General features: G+C 48.9%; 1 protein-coding gene across 2 annotated transcripts in view; it reads right to left on the bottom strand.

The window, feature by feature from the left end:
• The window catches only part of ARHGAP35 (Rho GTPase activating protein 35), a 125,924-nt gene extending 124,737 nt beyond the window's left edge, over positions 1–1,187 (bottom strand). For both annotated transcript variants that reach the window (XM_043600446.1, XM_043600447.1), the window contains exon 1: positions 978–1,187. The gene's annotated coding sequence lies outside the window, so the exon portion shown is untranslated. The remainder of the gene's footprint in view (positions 1–977) is intronic.
• Between the last annotated feature and the right edge of the window lie 11,615 nt (positions 1,188–12,802).

Here is a 12,802-nt window from a genome sequence, read left to right on the forward strand (position 1 = left end):
GCAGAGTCGGGGAAAGCGAGCAGGTAAGAGGGCACAGCAAGATCTGAGAGTGGGCAAAGGGCAGATCGGGAAGGTAGAAAGGTCTGGAAGAGTGGGGAAAAGGCGGGGGGGGGGGGGGGGGGGGGGGGGCTCTGAACGGCAAATGGGAGCCAGATCTGCGAAGGGGAAGAGGCAAGCATGGTGCATCCCAGTCCGAGAGGGGGCAGGGGACTGAACTGAGGCATGGAAGGGTCGGAGAGGCAAGGGGCATCCGGGAGATGCACGGGGTTCCGCGAGTGGGCAGTAGGGGCCCAAGGAGGTGGAATTAAGTCCAAGGAGAAGACCTAGGGTCAGCAGTGCCAAGACGAACAAGGTCTCAGATGGATCTCGAAGGAGGTGGAACTGCAGGTCTTAGAGGGACAGTTCCTGGGGGTGCAAGAGAGGACGGGTAACAGTAGACGGGTCAAAGAAGGGAACAGATCAAGGGTGGTGTGAGTGGAATCCAAGAAGGGGCAGGACGGACACGAATCTCAAAGTGAAGGTCCAGAATTAAGGGATGCAGAAATGCAGAAGGGTCACTGAGGAGGTGGGTCGCTAGAGGACCGCAGAGTCCAGGAGGGGCGAAGGGCACTACTGACGGGCGGAAAAGGGAAGGGGGAGGCGCAGAATTGGGAGAAGAGTGGCTTAAGTGAGGAGGGGGTGGCCGAGGCAGGCACCGAGATCCCAAATGGGTCGGAAGGTGGGGGCAGACGCGGGGACAGCAGGGCTGGGGCGAGCAGGGGCAGGTCCGAAGGGCAAGCGGGCCCCGTGGGCCGGGCCGCTGCGCGAAGCAGCGGGGCCGGCGGGGCCCGGGGGGCTGGGGGGCCGCTCCCTCCCCTCCCCCTCCGGCTCCTCCATTGTTCGCGGGCTCCGGGCCCCGCCGTCCCCGCCTCCCCTTGGACCCCGCAGCGGGGCGGCGCCCGGCCTCGCCGCCGGGGCCCGCGAGCTCGCGCACTCACCAGCTGGGCGCCCTCAGCGCGGCTCCGGCCTCCAGGATCCCAGCAGAGGCGACGGCGGCCCCGGCGCCATGTTCTGCTGCTCCTCGTCCAGCGGCGGCTGAGGCGGCGGCGGCGGCGGCGGCGGCTCCGGCGGCGGGGGGCCGGGCGGACCCTCCCTCGCGGGCTCCCTCCTCCGCCTCCTCCACCTCCTCCTCCCGCCGCGCCGCGGCTCTCCCTCGGGGCGGGGGGGCGGGGAGGGGAAGGGGGGAGGGGCGGGAACCAGGGGGAGGGCGGACCAGCCTCGCTCGCTCGCTCCCTCCCTCCCTCGCAATGGCGGCGGCGGCGCCTCCTTCCTGCGGCCGCCGCTCCCGCCGCGCGCGCCCCTCGCCAACTGCGCGTGCGTGGCACGCGGACCGTTGCAGGAGGATAACGGCCCCAGGGCGCGCGCCGCAAGGGGATAACCGGCGCCAGGCAGGAGATGAGGCGAGGGCGTCTACGCACCCGTGGGGCTCAGTGCCACTACCGCGGCCTCTGGCTGGGAACGGGCGCGGAGGCCATAGTGCGCGTGCGCCCCAAAGAAATGCCGCTACTGCGGTGGCTGCGACGCGAGACGGCACCAGGCAGCCCGCGACCGGGCTGAGGAAACGGGGTGGGCAAGTGCGCGTGCGCGGGAGGGGCTGCCTAGCGCGAGACGGAGGGAGTGGCCCGCGGGAGTCGCGCGCGGCCTTGCGCGCGCCAGAGGCAGCCGATCCCCTCCTTGCGGGGGCTCGTGGAGAAAGCAGGAGGGGAGAGACATGGCCCGGCTTTGGGGGCGGGGGCGAAGGGCGCGATCCCGCTCGCGCGGGACCTGACCAGCCAATGGGAGGCAAGGGGAGGTGGGTTTGCCGCGCAAGCCTCAGCCCCTGGAATAACGGAGGAGGAGAGAGGGAGCGACGTAACGTGGGGCAGCGGGGAGGGGCTGAGGAGCAGAGAGGACACCCAGCGAGGGAGTTGATTGGGGAACACGAGGAGGCGTGGCCCGCCTCACCCCAATCCATGCCGGGCAATTTGTCGTTCCGGAAGAAGGGGCAGGGCTGGGGAGCGCGTGCTCTTTCCCTCGGCGGTGATGAAAATCTGCAGGCAACGCGCTGGTGGATACGAATTGCTTGGGATTCTGTGTTCGACCGATGCCCGGGAGAGGGACGAGGGTACGCTCCTGCGTACAGCCCTGACCTCCAAGTCAGCGTTGTGCAAATGACTGCAAATCAAATGTCAGTTCCGGCCCGTGGAGGGTAACAGTAGTGATGGGAAGGGGGCACTGCGGTAACCCTTGAGTTCTTCTGAACCGAGGAGGGGTTCCTCTGGGATCCCTCCGGAAGTACGCGTCGTGGAAGACGAGCGTTCTGGGCATCCAGTCAGTTTTTACGGAATGCATGAAGAAAGGCTGTTTCCTATTGCATTTTGCGTTTCTTTCTTCAGTCTCTTCGTCTACAAAATGGAATAATAATCGTAACTCCCTCATGGGGTTGCTGAGAGAATTAAATGAGCTGTATCGGTTAAGTACTAAAAACTACTGCTCAAACGTTGATAAACAAAATTACATGCACTCAAGTTTTAAAACATCCCATTAAATAAAGGTTTTTTTGATTACCGATCAGAGTCGTTTCCCTCGACTTTAACTTGGCATTTTTATGCATATAATCTGATTTTTAGATGTGCATTACTTTCCTTTCATTTTGTTTTGTTTTTCCGAGTTTGTTTAACCAGTCAAGTGCGTGGCCCAGGTTTTCTTTAGGCTGTCATCGCGAACCTTGGTTCCTAAATTATTTTGAGATCACTTGAGGGAACACCGGATCCCCCCACCTCAGATTACTTAATACGTCTTTTTAACTCCCAATGCAATGTTCCAGGTCGTTCCATTCTTGGAAAGACTGTGAACTGACAACACCCAGAATAGAGAAGACTGGGTTCACTCTGGACCTAGATGTCCTTCTCTCTGTCTTTTGGAGCCTGTCAATTCTACCTTTGTGCTTCGACTCTCAGCTTAAAATCACTTCCTCAGAGCAGCCTCCCAGATTTGGTCTGACTCATCCTTTGATGAAAACAGGTACTGGGGCGCTTGGGTGGCTCAGTCGGTTAAGCGTCCGACTTCAGCTCAGGTCACGATCTCACGGTCCGTGAGTTCGAGCCCCGCGTCGGGCTCTGGGCTGATGGCTCAGAGCCTGGAGCCTGCTTCCGATTCTGTGTCTCCCTCTCTCTCTCTGCCCCTCCCCCATTTATGCTCTGCCTCTCTCTGTCCCAAAAATAAAATAAATGTTAAAAAATAAATTAATTAATTAAAAAAAAAGAAAACAGGTACTTTATGCTAGGTGACATTGTGTTAAACGTTTTTTTTAATTTATCTAGAGAGAGAGAGAGGGCACCAGCGAGGGAAGGGCAGAGAGAGAGAATCCCAAGTAGGCTCTGCACTATCAGCACAGAACCGTGAGATCATGACCTGCGACTAAACCAAGAGTCCGACGCTTAACCGACTGAGCCACCCAAGTACCCTATACTAGGTGATATTCTAAAGCACGTTAAACATATGAACCCTCCTAATCCTCAATATTTTATGAGTAGGTTATACAGTAAAACCTTGGTTTGCAAGCATAATTCATTCAGGAAACATGTTTGTAATCCAAGGCATGTATCAAAGCAAATTTCAAGAACCACTGGCGCAGTTGTGATCATGTGACATTCAGTATCCCATACTACTCACTCGTATTGCAAGACATCGCTCGTTTATCAAGTTAAAATTAGAAATGTTTGCTCGTCTTGCGGAACACTTGCAGAACAAGTTACTCACAATAAAAGGTTTTACGTAGGTGTCATTGTTGTACTAAACCAAGACCCAGGAAGGCTATACAGCTAGTAAGTGGCAGACTTGAGATTCAAACCCAGATAATGGGGATCAGATGACTACAACTTATTACTTCTTTATAGCACTCCACCAGGGCTTGAAGTTCTGTGTTGGCATCACCATTTTATGTGTGAGCCCTTTGAAGGCAGGGGCTCTGTCTGGCTAGTTCTGCAGTCTGGCAAATGGCCCACAATAAATACTAGTTAATAAATAAATGAATGAATCCCATGCTAAACAAAGGGGATGGCCGAAAAGACACAGTCCTGTCTGAGGACTAACTCTTACCCCTTTTTCAGACGCTAGCTCATATGACCCCCTCTTCCAGGAAGCTCTCCCTAAGACGCAGGCTTGGTCTGGTGCTTCCTCTAGGTTCTCACAGCCCCGTGGGGCCCTTCATCCAATCCCTGACCACCCTGGGTTGTCCCTGCCTGGTAACAGGTCTTTGTCTTCCATCAGACTGTAAACCCCCTGAGGGCAGGGCCAGGGCTATCTCAGTCACTGTCGATGTCTCCAGCACAGGTCCAAGCACAAGGCAGGGTCTCATGCAGTGTTTTCCTTGAATGAACAATTGAACTTATCAAGGAGGGTCTTCCCAGCTCTGCAATTCTTCTTTCCAGTTTGCCAGAGGGCCGGTGTTAGCAAGCCAACCACAGGAAGCAGGCTTCCCTGGGGGCAGCCGCCCCCTCACTGCCCTGCTAGCCTCCGCTCCAGGATAAATAAACAACCGAGTAAACAATTAGCTGACAGAGAGAGAAGTACCAACTGCTGGCCTGGGCCGCTGCCGAGATTTCCCAAGCATCTCCCAGAAGGGCTCCGAGGACTGGAACTCAGACCAGCCAGAGAGCCGGAGTAGGTACGAGGCAGGCGGAGCCTGGGGTTCTGGACCCGGCTCGTAGAGATACACAGCCAGAAAAATCCACTGAAGAGTTTTGCAAAGAGGTGGATGTGCTGGCGTATATTCTCTGTACATTCCTCAGAGTCTGAAAAAATCAGGCAGAGGGTGGGGACCGGGTCTGCGCTGGACCAAGAAGTCAGCGAGCTCACAGCGCCTCCTACAAACCGAACAGAGGAAGCTGCCGCCAGCTGATGCCGCCGGGAGGACAGAGAGCGGTGAACTCTTCCGCCATTGGTCGGCAGGGCAGCCAATCACGAGGAAGGAACGGGAGGCGGGGATGCTCGGATCCCCGCTCGGATTCACTGCTGGATCCCGTCTCCAGGCCAGCGGTTGAAACGAAGCGGTCACGCACTTAAAGGCTCATGGAAGGATGGATAATGAAAGAACCTCCCAGTTTCTACAGACTTCAAAAAGGGAAATATAACATAGATACGGAGAAGTCCACAAATCACAAGGGTACGTACAGCTCCATGAGTAATTCACAAGGAACACACCCCCTGTGGGGAGTATGGGTCTCAGAAGCCTCCTGGTGACCCCTTCCAGTCACTCCCTCCCACGAGGAAAATCTTTATCCTGATTTCTACGGCCATAGATCAGTTTCTCCCGTTTTTACACTTTATAAAAACGGAATTATGCAACCAGTGTCCTCTTTTAATCAACCTTGTGAGATTCATCCAGGATACTGTGTGTACTTATCGATCGTTCATTCTCAATGCTGTGTAGTATTCCACCATGTGGATGAAATACGACGTATGTAGCCATTCTATTGTCGTGAGCATCTAGGTAATTTCCACTTTGGGGCTATTGTGGGTAGTGCTGCTGTGACAGTCTAGAATACGTCTTTTGGTAAACAGACGTATTCATTCCTGCTAGGTATGTACCCAAGTGAAATTGCTGGTTACAGGGCGGGCATGTACTCACCTTCCCCAAAGTGAATGTACCAATTTCCATCCCAGGAGTCAGGTGTAAGAATTTCAGCTGTCCCACCTTTTCCGTCTTTTTAATTTAATTTTGGCCATTCTAATGGTTGTTCAATCTTATCCTTTTTAGTCTTAATTTGTCTTCCTCAGTGATTTATGAGGTTGGGCGTCTTTTCATAGGTATAAAGTCCATTTGAATAGCATCTTTGGTGAAATGCTGTTCAAACATTTTTTGCCCATAGTTATGTATTATATATATTATATGTTATATAACATATATTATATATAATACATAACTATGGGCAAAATAGGGGCGCCTGGGTGGCTTAGTCGGTTGAGCGTCCGACTTCAGCTCAGGTCACGATCTCGGGTCTGCGAGTTCGAGCCCCGCGTCGGGCTCTGGGCTGATGGCTCAGAGCCTGGAGCCTGATTCCGATTCTGTGTCTCCCTCTCTCTCTGCCCCTCCCCCGTTCATGCTGTGTCTCTCTCTGTCTCAAAAATAAATAAACGTTAAAAAAAATTTTTTTTTAAAAGAAAAAAAAGAAAAAAAAAAAACAATGGGCAAAATATGTTATATAATATATATTATATGTTATATAATATATATTATATGTTATATAATGTATATTATATGTTATATAATATATATTATATGTTATATAATGTATATTATGTTATATAATATATATTATATGTTATATAATATATATTGTGTGTTACATAATATATGTTATATGTTATATAATATATATTGTGTGTTACATAATATATGTTATATGTTATATAATATATATATTATATTGCCCACTGTTATATATTATTTTCTTTAATTATTTAAAATTATGCAATACTACATGAATTACTTGTCCTTGCAAAAAAATTAAAATACTCTAGATTAGGGGCGCCTGCCTGGGTGGCTCAGTTAGTTGAACTTCAGACTTCAGCTCAAGTCTGATCTCATGGTTCATGAGTTCAAGACCTGCCTCAGGCTCTGTGTGGATGACTCAGAGCCCAGAGCCTGCTTTGTATTCTGTGTCTCCTTTTCTCTGCACTCCCCTCCTCCCCCCCCTTAAAAATAAAGAAATATTTTTTAAAAACCTCTAGATAAAATTCAGTTTCCATGGAGAATCTAAACCCATCCCACTTACCTCTCCAGAAATGTGTTTGTTTTGTTTTGTTTTTTCCCCCAGATCTCTCTACACGCTTACACGAACGCAGCATAGTATAGTGGCTTGAGGCATTGACTCTGGAGCTGGAATGCCTGGACTAGAATCTCAACCCCACCATTTACACTAGCTGTGTGACATTGGGCAAGTTACTCAACTTCTCTGTACCTCAATTTCCTCATCTTTAAAATGGAGTTGATAATATTAATACCTACTGCACGGGGTTGTTTTGAGGTTTCAATAAGCGAATCGCTTAGAAAAATACCTGGAACAGGGGTGCTTGGGTGGCTCTGTCAGTTAAGCGCCCAACTCTTGATCTCAGCTCAGGTCTTAATCTCAGGGCCATGAGATCAAGGGCTGGCTCTGTGCTGGGCATGAAGCCTGCTAAAAGAAAGAGAGAGAACTACTTTCTGTCTCTATAAATTTGCCCGTTCTAGGTACCTCATGTAAATGAAACCACACATTTGTCCATTTGTGTCTGGTTTATTTCACCCAGCATGATGGTTTCAAGTTTCCTCCACGTTGGTTGGGGGCGTGTATCAGGATTTCATTCCTTTTTAAGGCTGAGTAATGTTTCAGTGTATATATTACATCTTGTTTATCTATTCACCTGTTACTGGACATTTGGATTTGGGGCTATTGTGAATTGTGTTGCTAGGACCATTGATGCACAGGTATTTGAACCCCCTTTTCAGTCATTTGGAATATCTACTTAGACATAAAGTTGCCGTATCCCATAGTAATTCTACATTTAACTTTTTTGTGGAACTGGAAAACTGTTTCCCACAGGGCCTGCAAGATTTTACATTCGCGATGTGCGAGGGTTCCAGTTTTCCCACACCCTTGCCAACCCTTGTCATTATTGTTTTGGTGGTGGTTGTTTTCTTTTGTTTTTGATAATAGCCGTCCTAATGGTTGTGAGGTGGTATCTCCCTGTGGTTTCCATTTGCATTTCCCTGAAGACTAGTGATGTTGAGCATATTTTCCCATGCTTATTTGCCATTTGTCTCTCTTCTTTGGAGACATTACTCTGGATATCAGTCTCTTACCAGCTAGGGGCTTTGCAAATATTTTCTTCCATTCTATGGGTTGTCTTTTCACTGTCTTGACAGGGTCTTTTGGTGCACAAAAGTTTTGGGGCGCCTGGGTGGCGCAGTCGGTTAAGCATCTGACTTCAGCCAGGTCACGATCTTGCGGTCCGTGAGTTCGAGCCCCGTGTCGGGCTCTGGGCTGATGGCTCAGAGCCTGGAGCCTGTTTCTGATTCTGTGTCTCCCTCTCTCTCTGCCCCTCCCCCGTTCATGCTCTGTCTCTCTCTGTCCCAAAAATAAATAAACGTTGAAAAAAAATTTTTTTAAAAACAAAAGTTTTTAATTTTGATGCTCAGCTTTTTTTTTTCTTCTTGTGTTGCTTATGTGTTTGGTATCAGATATATCACATAACTTTTAAGAAGAAAAATGTGGGGGCGCCTGGGTGGTTCAGTGGGTTAAGCGTCTGACTCTTAATCTCAGCTCAGATGATCTCAGGATCATGAGTTCAAGCCCCATGTTGGGCGTGGAGCCTATTAAAAAAAACCAAATGGTGGCAGACATTACCTTAGCCCAGTGACCAAACTCACCAAATGATCAAACTCAAATGAGACAAACTAGCATCACATGCCCCTCATGGGATACTCTGAGAAGAAACAGGATCATTCCTGTCATATTTCTGCCCCAAAATGTCAAACCTGGATCTCATCATGAGAAAACATCAGACAAACCCAAATTAAGGGACATTTTGCAACATAACTGAAGTGGACTCTTCAAACTGTTCATGTCTTGGGGTGCCTGGATGGCTCAGTCATTTAAGCTTCTGACTCTTGATTTGCACTCAGGTCATGATCTCTTGGTGGTGGGATTGAGCCCCGCCTTGGATTCCACATTGAGGGAGAAGCCTGCATAAGATTCTCCCTCCTTCTTCCCCTGCCCCACCCCGTTCACTCTCTTTCTCTCTAAAATAAAATAAAATAAAATAAAATAAAATAAAATAAAATAAAATAAGGAATTTAAGAAACACAACAGCTGAACATAGGGGAAGGAAGGGAAAATAAGATAAAAGCCTGGAGCCTGTGTCTCCGTCTCTCTCTCCCTGCCCCTCCCCTGCTCACGCTTTGTCTCTCTCTGTCTCTCAAAACTAAACAAACATTAAAAACATTTTTTTGAGGGGCGCCTGGGTGGCGCAGTCGGTTAAGTGTCCGACTTCAGCCAGGTCACGATCTCGCAGTCCGTGAGTTCGAGCCCCGCGTCAGGCTCTGGGCTGATGGCTCGGAGCCTGGAGCCTGTTTCCGATTCTGTGTCTCCCTCTCTCTCTGCCCCTCCCCTGTTCATGCTCTGTCTCTCTCTGTCCCAAAAATAAATAAACGTTCAAAAAAAAAAAAGAAAATTTAAAAAACATTTTTTTTGAATCGCTCCAATACATACGTACATAGAGTAAATGGGGCACGATGTCAGCTAATCATGGATCTAGGCGAGTAAACACTGGAGTTCGTTGTTCTAATTTTACAACTTTTTTTTTGTAGACATGAAAATTTTCTACACACAAAGCTGGGACAATGAATTTAAGATCAAATGGTACACTGTGGAGATACCTGTCCACAACATCCTTTGTGTCTCCAACAACGTGTCAATGCATACACGTTTCTCTCATTCCTTTTTTTTTTCTTTTTTCTCTTTTTTTAATTTGAGAGGGAGAGGGAGAGACAGAGAGAATCTTAAGCAGACTCCAACTCCATGCAGAGCCCCACGTGGGGCTCAATCCCATGACCCTGGGATCATGACCCGAGCTGAACTCAAGCGTCTGATACGCAACCGACTGAGCCACCCAGGCGCCCCTCTGTCAACTTAACTACTGCCTAATATTTTGTTATGTAGCTGCACATAAACTAACTGACTTTTCCCCTCACGATGCATATTTTGACTCTTTCCAGTTTTTCCCCAGGGCAAGCATACCATCATGATCTTGCAAAGGGAAGGATCATTTCAAAATCCATACGAGAGTGGAAGTGTTAGGATTGCTCCTTCTTTCCGTGTCTCTGGAATATCACCTTTAGACTCCAAACCACCCGGGCATGAGATTCCTGAAGGCACAGACAGAATCTGTTCCCCTGCAAACCGCACGAGGGACCCCAGGCCAGAATCATCCAGCTGAACTCCCGAACTCCTGACCCACAGAAACTGCGTGAGATAAAATAATATTTACTGTTTCCTAGGTGATTTTAAAATTCATGCATACAATGTCCTTTTTCCCCTGCCCAACTTTCAGACTCTTGCAAGGGCAGGGTCATCACCTAAGAGTGAGTGCCTTTTTTTTTTTTTAAGGTTTTATTTATTTATTTATTTATTTATTTATTTATTTATTTTATTTTTGAGAGAGAGTGCGAACAGGGGAGGGGCAGAGAGAGAGGGAGACGGAGAATCCCAGGCAGGCTCCGTGCTGCCAGTGCAGAGCCCTACGTGGGGCTCGAACTCAAGAACCCGAGAGACCATTACCTCCGCTGAAATGGAGAGTCCGACGCTTAACTGACTGAGCCACCCAGGCACTCAAGAGTGCCTCTTTAATTTTATATCCTGGGCACCTTGCTTACCTTCTCTCAATCCCAACCTTCCTGGAGATACAGCAGTGAACCAGATAGAAATGATCCCTAACCTTTTCGTGCCAATGTGTTGGCGCTTCGGCTAATACCACGTTTTGAGTTTACATTGTTCTATGATATGTGTTTTTTTAAATATTTTTATTTCTTTTTGAGAGACAGAGCAAGGGTGGGGGGGCGGGGAGGGACAGATCAGGGACTCCCAGAACCACGGTGGTACTCAGGCTCCTCTTATGAGGGCTTGTGATGAATATTCAGAGGGGGGGATTTTAACATTACAATGAAACTGAGGTCACGGTCGAGCACTTTCTGATTCATCCGCACAGACATCTCATCCACAAATGTTTCTTTCCCCAGTCCAGCAACTCGTTAGTTAATTTCCAAAAGATGAATTTGACAGGTAGGTGGAAGCTCTGGGAGCTTGCTGAGCTTAGGAGGTCAGTCCTGAGTTCAGGGAGTCAGAGGGTCTCCCCACTGATTCTATAAGAAATGAAACTTGGGGCACCAGGGTGGCTCAATTGGTTGAGCGTCAGACTCTTGATTTTGGCTCAGGTCCTGATCTCATGGTTAGTGGGATCGAGTCCCTTGTCGGGCTCCATGAGAAGAGCATGGAGACTGCTTGGGATTCTCCCTCACACCCTCTCTTTCTCAGTCCCCCTCCACTGCTCTCTCCCTCTCTCTATCTCTGGAATAAATAAATAAACATTAAAACAAAACAAAACAAAACAAAAAAGAAACCTAGAGGGGCACCTGGCCGGCTCAGTTGGTGGAACACGCGATACTTGATCTTGGGGTTATGAGTTCGAGCCACAGGGTGGGTTTGGAGATCACTTAAAAATAAAATGTTAGGGGTGCCTGGGTGTCTCAGTCGGTTAAGCGTCTGGCTTCCGCTCAGGTCACGATCTCACGGCTCCTGAGTTTGAGCCCCACATGGGGCTCTGTGCTGACAGCTCAGAGGCTGGAGCCTGCTTCGGATTCTGTGTCTCCCTCTCTCTCTAATGCACCCCTGCTTGTATTCTGTCTCTCAAAAATGAATAAATGTTAAAAAAAAAAATCAGGGGCGCCTGGGTGGCTCAGTCAGTTAAGCGGCCGACTTTGGCTCAGGTCATGATCTCGCGGTCTGTGAGTTCGAACCCTGCGTCAGGCTCTGTACTGACAGCTCAGAGCCTGGAGCTTGTTTCTGATTCTGTGTCTCCCTCTCTCAGACCCTCCCCCGTTCATGCTCTGTCTCTCTCTGTCTCAAAAATAAATAAACGTTAAAAAAAAAACATAAAAAAAAATCAAACCTAGGGGCACCTGGGTGGCTCAGTGGCCATGATCTTGCAGTTGGTGCGTTCGAGCCCCACATCGGGCCATGCACTACAGTGTGGAACCTGCTGGGGATTCTCTCTCTCTCTCTCTCTGTCTCTCTCTGTCTCTCTGCCCTTCCCCCCTTTCCCTCTCTCTTTCTGTCAAAGTAAATAAGTAAACTTAAAAAAAAAATCAAACCTAGAGGATTTCGGTGATGGGAGAAGAGGACCTTTGTAGGCAGACAGGGTCTTCTACACAGGTCTGTGGAAGTGGTGTTTAAGGTAAAGGAAGAAAAGGAGTCAGCCTCAGGATGAATGCGGAAAGGCCTACCGGCAAGAGCAAAGTACAGAGGAAAAGTTGCTGAGTTAGGAAAACATTTGGCCTATTTGAGATAACTGAAAGGAGACAACTGTACCTCTGGACAGGAAGTAAGAAGGTCCTATTATCCTGTGGACGTTAACAATGAGCATTCGTGATGTCAGCTAGTATTTATTGAGCACTTACTATGTATCAAACACTGTGATAAGCGCTTCGGAAACTTATTGACGACGTAAAACAACCCCGCCGAGGTGACCTCTTGATTACTCCTGTTTACACATGAAGAAACTGAGCTAAGAGGTGAAGTTGTTGTCCCAAAGTCACACAGCTAGTTAATGCAATGGCCGAATTTGCACACAGTCCTCTCAAAATCATTCTCTTAAACCACTGTCAATCTCCCACAGGGAGCCGCAATATATTTCCAAAAAAAAGCACTGGGTGAGCGCGGTCAGAGTCACATTTCGAGTTCCCACAGCGCAGTTTTTTCTCCTTCTTCTTCTTTTTTTTTTTTTTTCTGCCCCCAGACCCACAGATCAATTTCTTACTTAAAACTATTTCCAGCATGTCCTTCTCGCCTTGGGAGGATAGGGATGGAGGGAGGACTACCAGAACTACATTTCCCAGAATGCAACTCCCCGTTGCGGGCTGTCACGCAATTGTAGTCCTCGGAAGGGACCATCACCCGCAACTCCCAGCATGCATTCGGGGTCTGTACCGTGGGGTGGGAAAAGGACAGTCGCGCAGCATGTTGGG

This window comes from Prionailurus bengalensis, chromosome E2 (genome assembly GCF_016509475.1).
Source record: "Prionailurus bengalensis isolate Pbe53 chromosome E2, Fcat_Pben_1.1_paternal_pri, whole genome shotgun sequence".
Lineage (NCBI taxonomy): Eukaryota > Metazoa > Chordata > Mammalia > Carnivora > Felidae > Prionailurus > Prionailurus bengalensis.